The sequence below is a fragment of the Mustela erminea genome, chromosome 8 (assembly GCF_009829155.1).
Source record: "Mustela erminea isolate mMusErm1 chromosome 8, mMusErm1.Pri, whole genome shotgun sequence".
Lineage (NCBI taxonomy): Eukaryota > Metazoa > Chordata > Mammalia > Carnivora > Mustelidae > Mustela > Mustela erminea.
The window spans coordinates 60828940-60843845 of NC_045621.1; the positions used below are offsets into that span (position 1 = coordinate 60828940).

General features: G+C 38.0%; 1 protein-coding gene and 1 non-coding gene across 5 annotated transcripts in view; one reads left to right on the forward strand and one right to left on the reverse strand.

Annotated features, from left to right (window-relative positions):
- The window catches only part of GRB14 (growth factor receptor bound protein 14), a 115074-nt gene that overhangs the window by 91650 nt on the left and 8518 nt on the right, over positions 1-14906 (reverse strand). The gene's annotated exons all lie outside the window — the stretch shown is intronic.
- TRNAK-CUU lies at positions 14629-14701 on the forward strand. The gene has a single exon. It is a non-coding gene; the product is annotated as a tRNA-Lys (tRNA).

The window sequence follows — 14906 nt, forward strand, 5'->3', positions numbered from 1 at the left end:
GATCTCAACTAAGAAATTTAACCAACAATAAGTCCTGAACCACACTCTCTTTCTTCTCATCATCAAGCAGAGCACAATCTCCAACTGCATGGAGGCCCCAGAACCTTCTCTCCTTCATCATAGTCATAAGGAGACATGTGCCACCAGTGTGTGCTAAGAGCAAGGTAATTGCTCACTCCCACTGCTCATAGAAAGAGCAGAACCCAGTTCTTCTGCCAAAAACAAATAAAGGGGGTGGTTGGACTGATGGGTTCATAGATACCAAGCTGGTATTTGGAAAGCATTTTCCCATAGAAAACTAATAAATAAGGTGATTATTTAAACATTAGGCACATTATATATTAAAATAAATTTTTAAAATCATTGATCCTATGGAAAAATGCATTAGAAGTTTCTGAGGTTACCAATGAATTTTTGAATTACAAATTGCATGAATGTTGAAATTGCCTGTATAGGAAGTGAGCATTCATCATTTGTGTGCATGTTTATTTTTCTAGTGTTATTTAATGTATTTGATTTTTAAGTAAAACATACACTTATACTGGAATGTATCTTTTTATTATAGCAGCTAAGTAATAAAAAATAGTTGGGCTGAGTATTTCTGGAACAAATACTGTTTTGGGGTCAGGTTCTTTTTGAGTTTGCAAAAATTCTTTGTATCTTGGTAGTAGTTCTTTAGATGACCTCAAGGCTGTAGCTATAGGTCTTTACTTATCAGTTCTGAAGTACGAAATTAATGGTCTAAGCCCTCCAGAGGCAAGAGCAACAAAGATTAGAATACTGGCTGTAACCATAACTGTCTGTCTGGATGACCCTGAAGTGAAAATGTCACTTCCTCTCTCTAGAACGCAGTCTTTCCCTACAATGGGGAATGGTAAATAAGATATTCTCCAAGGTTCCTTCCAGTTGCCACCATCTATTCTCTCAGGAGCTCTGCCTTTGTTCTGGTTATCCTATTGCTGCATCACAAATTGCCCCAAAACACAGTGATTTAAAACAGCAATGCTTTTATTGTTTCTCATGCTCCTGTGGATCAAGAGGGCAGATTAGCTAAGTAATTCTTCAGTTCTAGATGGTGTCAAGGTATTCAGCTGGTGGACGGATGAATCTGGAGGATCCAAGATTGCCTCACTCTTATGTCCAGCATCTTGGCAGGGATGGCTAAATAAATGGGCTTAACTGAAACTACTGGTCAGAGACTCCACATGGCCTCTCTGGTGGTCTCAAAAAGTCATACAAGTCTCACATAAGAAAGCTCAGGTTTCCCAAGACAGCATTCCAGGAAACAGGAAATGGAAGCTTCCAGTCCATTAAAGCCTTGGACCAGGAACTGTCACAGTTTCACCTCCATTATATTATAAGTCAAAGATTTTATCCCTCCAAGATTCTGAAGGACAAGAGAGGAATGTGAGGCATAGCAAAGAATCTACACCCATCTTTAATCCACCATAGCCTCTATCTAGGAATTGATAGCAGCAGTGACACTCCTTATTTTGTCCAATGTTTCACAGTAGAAACTGCAGAGATAAAAAAGAACAGTCTCTGCCTTCAAAAAACAGGTCACAATTTGACACAAGTAAAGGCAGAGGAGGCATTCCATTTCTGCTTAACCTAATTCAAGTTGATTTATTCTTTTGTTACTCATAGAGCATTAATTGGTAAAAGCAAGTATGGAAAAATGCCATATAAAAAAGAACACCAAATTATTTTTTTTTTATTTTTTATTTCCAGCATAACAGTATTCATTATTTTTGCACCACACCCCGTGCTCCATGCAATCCGTGCCCTCTATAATACCCACCACCTGGTACCCCAACCTCCCACCCCCCGTCCCTTCAAAACCCTCAGATTGTTTTTCAGAGTCCATAGTCTCTCATGGTTCACCTTCCCTTCCAATTTCCCCCAACTCCCTTCTCCACTCTAAGTCCCCATGTCCTCCATGCTATTTGTAAGAACACCAAATTATTAAAAAAAAGCATGTATATGTGTACAAAGTCTGGAAAGAAAAACAAACAAACAAACAAAAAAGTTCTAGGATATGGGACTCATTTCCAATTTTTAATGATATAATATGGACTGAATGACATATATCTTCAATTCTCAGGCAAAATATTACCGAACTTTATTCAAAAAACAATCTGCAGGAGACATCTGTCAATTCTAGTTTTACCATCAATTAAATCTTTAGCATATCAGACTCTTATTTCTTACAACTAAAAATAAAAACCCAACCTATAAGAGAAACTATCTAGAGCCACTGTTCATATCATAATATGAAAGTGTGAAAAGAAACCAGAATTATTTAAATACATAATTAAAATATTTTTCTACAAATAATTAACTTATAAAAACTTCCAATCATATGGTCCCTTCTAAAACAGATCGCTTGTTTCAACAAATGATACTTCTCTAATAGTCCAAATGTAAATAAATTAACAATGCAATCTAGAATACTGTATACTAAAACAATCAGGTCACGGGTTCTTTGGGTCATCTAAAGCATGCCCCCTCTGCTGTCTGTATTTGGAACTAGCCACAGACAAAAACATATTTCAAGAGCACCCCCGACTGTGGTCTACCTTCAACAACCACTTTTGCACTCATAGCCCTGACAATTCCCATTGCCATGGACGTTCTTTATTAAATAACAAATAAACCTTTTTTAAAAAAATTTTTTCTTAGTATAGTTGACATACAATGTTGCATTCGTTCTCAGGTGATAACATAGTGACTTGACATCTTTATACATAAATGCCGTGCATGGCACCCTCTTTTCCTCTGGCAACCATTTGTTCTGTGTTGATAGTTCTTCTTTTTTTTTTTTAATATTTATTATTTATTTGGCAGATCACAAGTAGGCAGAGAGAGAGGAGGAAACAGGCTCTCTGCTGAGCAGAGAGCCCGATGCGGGGTTCGATGCAGGGCTCGATCCCAGGACCCTAGGATCATGACCAGAGCCGAAGGCAGAGGCTTTAACCCACTGAGCCACCCAGGCGCCCCTGTGTTGATAGTTCTGATTCTGCTTTTTGTTTATTCATTTGTTTTGTTTTTTAGATCCTACATATGAGTAAAATCTCATGGTAATTGTCTTTTGCAGTCTGACTTATTTCACTCAGCATAATACCCTCTAGCTCTATCCATGTGTCACTAATAGTAAGATTTCACCCTCTTTTATAGCCATGTAATTTATTTATAAATTACATGGCTATAACATTTTCTTTTTCTATTCATCTACTGATCAACATTCAGGTTACTTCAATATCTCAGCTATCATAAATAATGTTACAATAAACATAGAGAGCTTATATCTTTTTGAATTAGAAATAGTCTATTTTTAAAATTCACTCAAATTAAAATTCAAGCAAAAGCTAAATCCAGACCCAATCCAGACCTACAGACACAGACTTCCCAGGGATGAGGCTCAGGAACCTGCACTTAAATCAAAGATTTCTAGGTATGTGTCGTGCCCACTGAAGTCTGAGAATTGCCACCCTAAAGCATTTTATATATATATAAAAAAATTTTTTTCTAAGGTTAAAGGGTAATCATATTGCTATGTGAAGGATTACTAACTTCTTTTTATTAAATGGAATTTAATTCAATCTCAATACTTGAGTCATTTTTTAAATCCCATACTTTATAAACCAGTAATCTCTGCACTGATATTTATAGCCTTGCATTGACTCCAATGATGTGTGTCTGACTTGGTAGGGTGAGTGTGTAGTGGCAGTACAGGTCTGCTTCCCTATCTCTGCAGGTGACCTGGGTTCTGTCCAAGGGGGTAAGAAGATTTGAGAAAATACTTTCCTCTCTACTTCATCTACTTTGTCCAATTGTTCTCTAGGCCACAGGCAGGGTTTTTACTAACTTAAATCTCAATTAAATCCCAGGCAATTGTCTGTCAATGAAAATTAATTTAACACCCCAGAGTACAGCTGAACTCTTTCGGTCAGAATACATCCTGAATTGAAAATGATCCAGTTTCCCTGGTAGTTTCAAAAAAAATCATTCAAAATCCTACAAATTAAAAAATAATAATAAGGATTTCTGACATTTCCTGAAACAATAATAAAAGGGATTTCTGATATTTCCTGAAAGCAATATACCAATACCACAAGAAAAACAGTAGAGGTAAAGGAAGACCAGAATATATTAAAGTTGGGTTTCTCAAACAGTTGAAAAGACAACTCTTTACTATTCTCACAGACCATGTTTCACGGCACAGAATCTCTCATCATTGAAAACAGAATGCTACCCATCAATTTTGTGTTAGGTACTCAAGAGCTAGAACTGAAATCTGAAAATCTGGGATCAAGCCCCAGCTCTGCCATGCAATACAGTATGATTTAACTCTTATCTTTGATCCTACCTCTTTCCATCTATAAAACTGAATAAAACTAACTCATATACTGACAACAGCCGTACATTAAAAGGATAAAGATTATAGCATGTTTGAAAGCACCTTGCAGATTATATCCTTACTCATATAAAGGAAGGATATATGCACCCTTAGAAACCAGTGTAAGAGAAAAGAAATCAGTCTGCTCTATCAGTGCAGACCTCCACAATCCATAAGACAGTCTGCCTAGTTTTGATGAAGTGCTTTTCTCTAAGAAGGAAAAAACCATTTTTATATTTAAATTGTATGTGATTACTATAATTTTATATAAAATCTAGAAATAAGCTAATCAATGCCAAGCTGGTGTTGACTGAAATGAACCTTTGGAATAATCTAAAATTGGTTCTGTTCCACAAGGCACATTGGTTATGCCACATAAGAAAAATATCTCAGCGGGAAGCCTGGGTGCCTAAGCTTCTGCCTTTGGCTCAGGTCATCATGTCCCACGTTGGGCTCCCTATTCAGCAGGGAGTCTGCTTGTCCCTCTGCCTTCCGCCCCACTGCTTATGCTCACTCTCTCTCTCTCTGACAAATAAATAAATAAAATCTTAAAAAAAAAAAAAAAGAGTGATGTCTCAGTAAGGTCCACCTCTAGAACCATGCCCTTTAATATTACTCATAGTATGGGCCTAATCTATTAAAAACTTTCTTTTTTTGTATTCAAACTGTTTTTGAAAGTCAAAAAAAAAAAAAGAGGAAAGAAGGGAGGAAGGAAGAAAGAACGGGTAAATAAGAGTCTATAAATCTTACCAATACAGGGCAGTCTCTGTTTAGATCCTGCCTCTGTCACTTCCCAGCTACGTAATTTTGATTTAAAAAAAAAAAAAATACAATATTTCTTATTTTTTTTTTTAAGATTTTATTTATTTATTTGACAGAGAGAGGGAGATCACAAGTAGGCAGAGAAGCAGGCAGAGAGAGACAGGGAAGCAAGTCCCACGCCGAGCAGAGACTGACGCAGGGCTCGATCCCAGGACCCCAAGACCATGACCCAAGCCTAAGGCGGAGGTCCAACCCACCAAGCCACCTAGGCGCCCCCCAAAATACAATATTTCTCAAACCTAAATGTCCTCCCCTTTAAGATGGATGTGATGGTAGTGTCTACCTCATTGGTGTATTGGGAAAAGGGGATCTTATAAAATTATCTTCTTAGCACAGTACCTGGTGCATTGTAAGAACTGAATAACCATTACTGATAATAGTAATAGTCACTAAGGTATTACTATTTACATAAGCCTCTACACCAACAGGTCACCGGAGTATCTAGAACTGAGATATCTTGATATCTAAAGAATAACCAGAAATGCCTCATAATGCTGCTGATAGGCAAGATGGAGCAAGACCAGTATGATAATGTAATTACACAGCAGACCCTTGAATAATGCAGTGTTAGGGATACCAATACGCCAAACAGTTTAAAATCCATATATGACTTTTTTTTCTAATTTTTTATTTTTTATATAAACATATATTTTTATCCCCAGGGGTACAGGTCTGTGAATCACCAGGTTTACACACTTCACAGCACTCACCAAAGCACATACCCTCCCCAATGTCCATAACCCCACCCCGCTTCTCCCAACCCCCCTCCCCCCAGCAACCCTCAGTTTGTTTTGTGAGATTAAGAGTCACTTATGGTTTGTCTCCCTCCCAATCCCATCTTGTTTCATTTAGACTCCTCAAAAACTTAATTACAAGTAGCCTACTGTTAACCAGAGGATTAACATTAACATTAATAATCAATGAACATTGATAGTAACATTAATAGTCAATGAACACTTATTTTAGATGTTACATGTATTATGTACTGTATTATCATGATAAAGTAAGCTAGAGAAAAGAAAATATTATTAAGAAAATCATTAAGTCAGAGAAAATATGCTTACTGTATTATTGAAAGAAATCCTTGGATAAATGGACCCACATAGTTCAAATCCATGTTGTTCAAGGGACAAATGTGAACACAACGTCTAGTACAAAGAACATACTCAATAAATATTGGTTGAATGGATTAGAAACATGTTGAGAAAACTTAGTGTTGACTAATCCACTAGATTCATCCATGAGGGCAGGCTAACAGGGCAAGTTTTGTCTTACTTTTTTGAATGAAGACATTAGAGTCATCTATTCCTATGTACATATGAAACAAAGTTGAGAGGTACAATTACTATAATAAAAGAATACAATTCAATAATATCCTGACATGCTGAGATAGTGGATCAGAATTAAGATTTAAACAGGGAAAGGTAAAATCCTACAAAAAAAAAACAAGCAATTAAATTTTATTCTAACAAATTATACATAATCTTGGTTTTCATGCAGTTCATAAGAAGGCATCTATATAGGGATTTTATAGATCACAAGCAAAAAAAAAAAAAACTCCTTATCATTGAAAATGTTCAAGGAGACTATCTGGATGGTCATCTATCAGATATTTTAGAAATGAATCCTACTTTGGGTAAAAGTGCCACTATCTGAACCATCTGTTCATTCAGCAAGTATTTACAGATGACCTAGGACGTGTATTTACAGAGGACCTACAATGTGCCAGGCACAACGCTAATGTCTGGAAATGCATTGATGCCCAAGGCAGACTTGGCTCGTTGCTACCTCTAGAGAGCTTCCTGGAGAGCAGAACACTGATAAATAAACAGACTGATAACACAACAGAGCTGACCTGGTAGATTATCTCAAAGCAGGACACCTAATGCAGAATGGAAGAAGTCAAGAGATATTTTTCCAAGAGGACTGTGTAACCAATCAGATGAAGAGAGAGGGGAATAGGAAGTAGACTAAGAAGAACTAAGACTTCTGATTTCTAGTATGGGTAGAGTATATCACTCCCAATGACAGGAGACATAGAAGGAACAAGCTGAAAAGGAAAATTATTAATTGAGTTTGGAATATGTAGAGTTTGAGGTGTCAATGAATAGTGTAAATGAAGATATCTAGCAGGCAACCCAGGATAACTAGTCGAGACTTCTATGTATATTGCTGCTGAGGCCATGGGAGTAGATGAGATCACCCAAGCAATAAAAGGAGACTAATATGAAAACAAAAAGTTCTAGGATAAAACCCTAAGGAAACGAACACTGAGATCCAACAACAGACACCTGTAAGAGACAGAAGTTAAGAAAGTGTTTTAAGAAGGGAAGAATAGTTAAGAATGACCCAGACTGCTTAGGTTTGATATCAAAATAATCACAGAAAGTCTTCTGAATAAGATGGTCTTCAGAGACTTTGGTGAGAGCCACTTCCTGCTAAGCTGCAGGAAAGCAGAGTGGAAAAAACACCTCAAATGGTTAACAACACAATAACCTCAATATTAAATGATATAGGTATCAACAAAATCAGAAAAGCTTTAGAGAGAAAGAATTTTGGTTAGAGAAAAGTGGGGAAGGAAAAGAGGATTGATAACCAATCCTCCAAGGATTACAAAAAGCCACGTCTCATAACACTGAAAACAACACTAGTGTTTCTTGAATTTTTCCACCAGAACGAATGAAAATGCAAAAGAAAGTAACTTACATAGCTACTGTCATATCCGGGTTGACAATGATGTTAAGATATTAAATTTGTGCTTAAAAATCGATGTAGATAGTGCATTCTGGTCATAAAAACAGGAGCATTTGTTTTAATATAAAAACATGTGCCCTATTTTCAATTAAAATGATTGTTCCACACAGACCAGTACCCCTGGGGATAAAAATATATGTTTATAAAAAATAAAAAATTTTAAAAAAATAAAAGATAAAATGATTGTTCTAGAAAGGTGTTCCATGTTTACTGTGTGACTTCCATATGGCCCTCCCACCATCCTCACATACCCCGTATGCATACACGCATCATTTACTCCCACTTTGAGAAATATGGAGGAGGTCCTTCATTCTACAAGAGGGACATCCTCTGGCAATCTCTGTAGAAAGCATTTGCCAGAACCCAAGTCCCATGAACTGCTACATGACCTGTAAACACTTTTCCTTTCATTCTTCTTTAAAAGTATTCCCTTCAACCTTCAAAGTACATTTCAGACATCATGGAATCTGATGACTACAACGATGTTCAAGGGACCTGAATTATACACCCTCTTCATCTTTCTTAACTAACAAGCCATCATTTAATAAGTACTCTGTAAATGGAGGTTGACCCAATGCCTCCAAATATTTAGTCACTTTTCTCTAAAACTTTCCCATATATTTCCCAAGGTGCAGACATGGTTTTGTAAAGAGGCTCTTATGCCTTTGGGACAAAGGCAGGTTCAGCCTAAATGAGGTCATTAAAACAAAACATCAAGTTCTCAGTGCCCTGAGATTCCAAGCCAATGACCTACAGAGTGTTCCAGCTGATCTTAATTTCCCTGGCACAGCACAGTAAGAGTACTGTAATATAATGCAAAATGTCTCTAAAGAGAAACCAGATACTGGCTCAAGTCTTGCCAATACACAGTTAAATAATACCAAAGTACTCCTTTCATCTGAATCCTGGGCTTCACACGTATATGTCACCCTTCCCAAGAATGAAAGTAATCTTCCACTATGAATGTGGACTTATTGAAAAGCTTTTATTGGACTCAGACCCACAAAGTATACGTGGTTTTTAACTGGCACACACAGGCTGGTAAGACTGAAAACGCCCACAAGGGGACCGAAGAGACAAAGAACAGAACTTATTCCGAGTAAGGGTAATCCAAATTTAGAATGTGCTAATAGTGGTAAATCAATACTCAAACGTTTATCCTGACTCGGATCTTTTCAATGTCTAACAATATCAGATCCCTCCCAGTGACTAAACCAAAGTTCACTTTTCTAAGTTTTCGTGCAAACTCTTTATCTTTTATATTAAATTATCAGTACATTCCCAAATATTCCCTCACTCTTTCACTTAATAATAACTACTTCCTCTGCTCCTCCCCTGCTCATTAATCCATTCATTAATGAAGTTATTTTTCAAAATATTTTATTTATTTATTTGTCAGAGAGAGAGAGAAGCAGAAGGAGCAGCAGGCAGAGGAAGAAGCAGGCTCCCCACTGAGCAAGGAACCCGATGTGGGATTCAATCCCAGGACCTTGGGATCATGACCTGAGCCAAAGGCAGACGTTCAACCAACTGAGCCACCCAGGCATTGCCATTAATTTATTTTTTGATTCAGCAAAATTTACTGAGGGTCTATTAAGTGCCAGGCATTGCTCGATCTGCTGGAGATTGAGTAGTATATAAGACAAACCATCTGAGTTGAAAAAGATTTGTTACCAATCAAGAGTCATTCCCTCCCTGGATAGTTTATCAATGAGGCTTTGCCATTAACGACATGTTATTCTCTCACTTAAATACAATTTGTTCAAACTAATACACTCAGAAAAACTGGGGGGTAAAGTGTTAATTTTATCACATCTTGGCCAAACCAACATAAAAGTGAGGGTTTCGCATGACTTCTTCCCAATTTTTTAAATAAAATGCCATTGTCTTATAATGTGTTTTAAATACATTTTCATCAAAAGTTTAGAGCTATAAATTTAGTTTATTCAATCTAAGGAAAATGTCAACCATATAATTAGAAAAGTTAGTCCTCACTCTCAAATCCGTCAGCCAAATTAGACTTATATTCTATCAGATCAAGTCCAACTTTACTTTTCAGTTCAATTAAAGGTACGCACTGAGGAAAAAACATATTAAAAAACACTGAAAATTAGTTACAGATTATATCTTATAAGACAAATAACTGAAAACAGTCAAATTTAAAATAATATAGAACTAAGAGCTCTGAGGGACACCTGGGTGGCTCATGGGTTAAGCCTCTGCCTTGAGCTCAGGTCATGATCCCAGGGTCCTGGGATTGAGCCCCACTTTGGACTCTCGGCTAGGTGGGGAGCCTGCTCCCCGCCCCTCGCCCCCACGCCCCCCCCCCGTCTGCCTCTTTGCCTACTTGTGCTTTCCATCTGTCAAATAAATAAATAAAATCTTAAAAAAAAAAAAAAAAGGAACTAAGAGCTCTGAGGAGGATGATGATGAAGTGGTAGGAAGGACATGGAATTCCTTTGGTAATTGTGTAAGCGTAATTCCTGCCTTGATTTTCAGCCTTTGGATGTAATTAAATAAAAACCAAGTATAAAATTAAAAGAAGCTCCATTAATTGCAGTATTCGTCAAGATAAAAATTTCTTGTTTTTAATGAAAGCATATGATGTATATATACTAAAAAAATTAATCTAATCGTTTATTTGTTATTAACAGAAAGTAGAAAATACTGAAGTATTTTATGATAAAATGGGATGGGAATTGATTGGTCTATTAGAATACATACTTCATATGATTTGGTGTGATTTTACAAAATAGGTTTTAAACACACACAAATAACACACAAAATCTACAAGGAAATCATGTACAAGATATCCTTGAGTTTCTCTAATTCATCTTCAAAAATCTTATAGCCTCAGAAAGGATTTCTGTCACATTTAGAAGGCTCAGAATTATTAACTATTGTAGCTGCTATGGACCCTGCCCAGACCTGCCACTTCGAGGCGAAAGCCCTCATCCTCCCCCCCACTAACAGCAGCCACCGAGCTAAGTCCTCCCTTCCTGCCATTACGCTCAGCTGAAGAGAGCTGCATGGTCAGGCCTTTCCTGGGGAGTCCAGCTCCTCCGTTCCAATTTTGAAGAATTCTGTAAGGCCCACCCAGCTCCAGAGCACCTATGGGATTGACTGAGACCTCTGCTGTGGCTGCCTCGGAGCCCAGCTTCTCCCTCAGTCCATTCCCATGAGCAGTTTTCTTTTCTCCTTTCTTTCTTTCTTTCTTTTAGATTTTATTTATTTATTTGAGAGAGAGAGAGAGCACGTATAAGCAGAGAGCAGGGACAGAGGCAGAGGGGGAGAGAGTAGCAGGCTGTCTGCTGAACAGGGAGCCTGATGGGGGCAGGGGGACTCAATCCCAGGAACCCCTGGATCTCGACCTGAGCCAAAGGCAGATGCTCAACCGACTGAGCCACACAGATGCCCCCAAGGGGCAGTTTTCAAGAACTCTCTCCAGGACACTCCTTGCAGGCAAACTTGTGCTCCCATTCTGTTTCCCAGGGAACCTCACCTGCAGCATGAACCTACAGCACACCAGGTATTCACAGGCACATTTTCTTTCAGCTATTGGTTCATCCCAAGTATTGAAAAATAGCAGAAAATACACTTAAATATGTGAAAATACATTTCAGTATTTCACACTAATGAGCTAATTACTTTGTTCTTAGGAAACTTTTTCTCAAAGGTTAGGTATTCTCTGCCAAGAGTCAGGAGAGAAAGAAATTAAAGTCAATAATTAAAAACTGAAAAAAGCAGAAAGTGAAAATTTTTATCAATCCCATCACACAATCATATATCTGAATTCAGAACATTTCAATATTATCCAAAATTCTCCTTCCTCATCGTGTCTCTCCTTAACAGAAACCCCTTCCGATCTGTGGTACTTTGATTAATCATTAAAGCAAGCTCTCTTGTGTGTGACACCCTGGAGGTTTACACGCCCCAGGGGAATGCACCAGGTGAGAACGTTATTACCAACACAGGTGGGTTCTCAGAAAGGTAAGTCTTAGGAAGAAGTACATGTGGAACATGAGGATCTGAAAACTGATTCTCTTAAACCTGTGAGTCTGCACATCCCTTGGAAAGTTTTATATATTCGAGGGGTCTATGTCTCTTCATTTCTACACCATGAGCACTGGCCCAAGTTATTCCCCAATTATATTAATAGCTAATAATTAAAACATTTGCTAACACCTACTATCCCTTGCTCTGAGAGACTTGTTATTATGAGCCCAGTTGATATTTCCACTTAATTTTTTCTAACATGGGATTTTTAAAATACACATAGTAAGCTGGAATGAACTATAGCAGTCCACTAAATACTTTTTACTTATAATCTCATTAAATAAGAATAATGTACAGGGGGCGCCTGGGTGGCTCAGTAGGTTGGGCCGCTGCCTTCGGCTCAGGTCATGATCCCAGGGTCCTAGGATCAAGCCCCGCATCGGGCTCTCTGCTCAGCGGGGAGCCTGCTTCCCCCTCTCTCTCTGCCTGCCTCTCTGCCTGCTTGTGATCTCTGTCTGTCAAATAAATAAATAAAATCTTAAAAAAAAAAAAAAGAATTAAAAAAAAAGAATAATGTACAGAATCAAAAATATATCCATTAATTTTGTTACCCATGACCAAAATGTCCTATGTGTGTAATAAAAGCAAAAGATATATACTGTTAAAAATCCTATTGGTCTAGGATCCTAGCGTGTAATTTTATTTTTGTTAAAAAAAACTGTTGGGGCGCCTGGGTGGCTCAGTCGGTTAAGCGTTTGCCCGGGGTCCTGGAATCGAGCCCTGAATCGGGCTCCTTGCTCAGTGAAGAGCCTGCTTCTCTCTCTCCCTCTGCCTGTTGCTCTGCCTATTTGGGTTCTCTCTCTCTCTAATAAATAAAGAAAATCTTAAAAAAAAAAAAAACTGTTAATAGATTTTAAAATGTTTTTTAATTTGATCAAGATGATTGATAATGATTAGAATGTCAAAATGCAATTTGTTAAAATTTCTTTGTACTATTTATTATCAATAATCCATTTACTCAATCATTCTTTTCATGAAAGTACCTAAGAACAAGGAATACAAGATACTCTATTTGGAGGGAAAAACAATAAATGATTAGACCAAGTAGATAAATGCCAACAATTCATATTATGTGAAGTACAGCCAAGGAAATGCATGGAAAAGTTGGAGTGGGGGAAACAAGACAAACAGGTGTGGAGGAGTGCGATATACTTTAGGCAGTCTAGTCAAAAAGCCTCCTAGATAAGTCATCTTACACTGAGACCTACCTAAAGAATACAGAGGAGTCAGTTATGTAAAGAGCAAGGAAAAGAGGTTCCAAGCAGAGAAAAAAGTCAAGCCAAAGGCTCTCAGGTGGAATAAAAGATGCCAAGTTCACAAATGGGTAGGACTGTCCCTCCACTGTGGCTGGAATATAATCAACAAAAAGTAGAATACAGAAGAAGTTTCCAAGGTAGGCAGAAAGCCAAATCATGCAGAACCCGGTAGGTCAAAGTACAAAGTTGAACTTCATGCTAATCTATCAAAAAGTTCTCAACCAGGTAGTGACATGATATGATCTAACTTTCCAAGAGTTCCCTTCTAACAAGTGTATGGAGAATGGACCAAAATAGGCTAACACAAAAGAAAGCCTTTTATGCCTCTTGTATGGGAGTAGGCAGTGGCTGAAGCTGGGATGCTAGCAGGGAAGATGGAAAGACATTTATGGATTCCAGAATATTGCCAGGAAAGGTGTGGTAGTACTTGACAAAAGACCAGAAAGAGGTCTTCTTAGATTTTGGCTTCAGCAACCAAATGGATTATTCGAGGGTGGAGCAAGAGGAATTTGGAGAAGGACTTTAAAAGTTATAACCACCTCAAACTTTAAGCCAAGCAAACCCAAGTGCATTGGATCCACACCAGCCTCAAATATCTCACACCAAATACCGCATCCGTATTTCTAAGCTTAAACAGAATTTTTCTACCTAACCTGGCACATGACTACCTAACCTCTCCATATGACACCTTTTCCGACTCTCTACTATTTGGACCTTGACTTTGATGCGCAATTTCTAGTTTAACTAGCCCCTACTGCCCCTATCATCTCCATGAAGGTGGCTCCTGTGTTCCTTGTCCCATGACACCCAAATGTGCCTTTATCACAGGAGCTGTGGTGACCATGTGGGAGGATTGGAATCAAGGGTAAGGAGGAATCTTCTGGGGCCAGTGGGACCAAACAAGTCTCCTAAAGTCCTGTGGCTGCTACATGGGCTCATTAGTACTCCAAAAGCCACCAGAATCGCTCACTCTAAGAATAGAGTGAAATGATAGCACTGTCAGGGCGTAGAAAGTGTGAGCGAAAGGCTCCTATCACACCACTCAGCAGCAGCAGGATTGTATTAAAAACCAGGCTTGCAGATTCCCAGTCCAATATTTTTAATCCCATCACACTGACTCTTATCTCTCCATAGAAACAATATTAAACATGGTGTCTAGGATGTTGTAAATGTACCATTCTTTGGGACTATTACAGATTAGAAAACTTTTACCGACTCCCTAACAACCTAACCACCACATGTGAAATTACATCTATGGACAAGGTATGTGAATAAAGAGTCTACTTCTAAATGATCTTTTGGAATTGGTGAAGTAGTTAAGAATATTAATCCTCCTGGAGAACCTGGCTGGCTCAGTTGGTACAGCATGAGACTCTTGATCTTGAGGTTGTGAGTTCGAGCCCCACGTTAGGTGTAGAGATTACTTAAAAATAAAACCTTAAAAAAAAGAATATTAATGCTCTCATTTGTGTTTATTTTCTTTGTGGCTTTGAAAAAGGCTAAATGAGTGGAACCAAAGGGAAGGACAAGAAGTAAAGGATGCTCTCCCCATATTGGGTTTCCCATTTCTCTCCTAAATTGATTCTGAAAGGCTCTCTTCAGCTCCCTTGCCTTGGCAA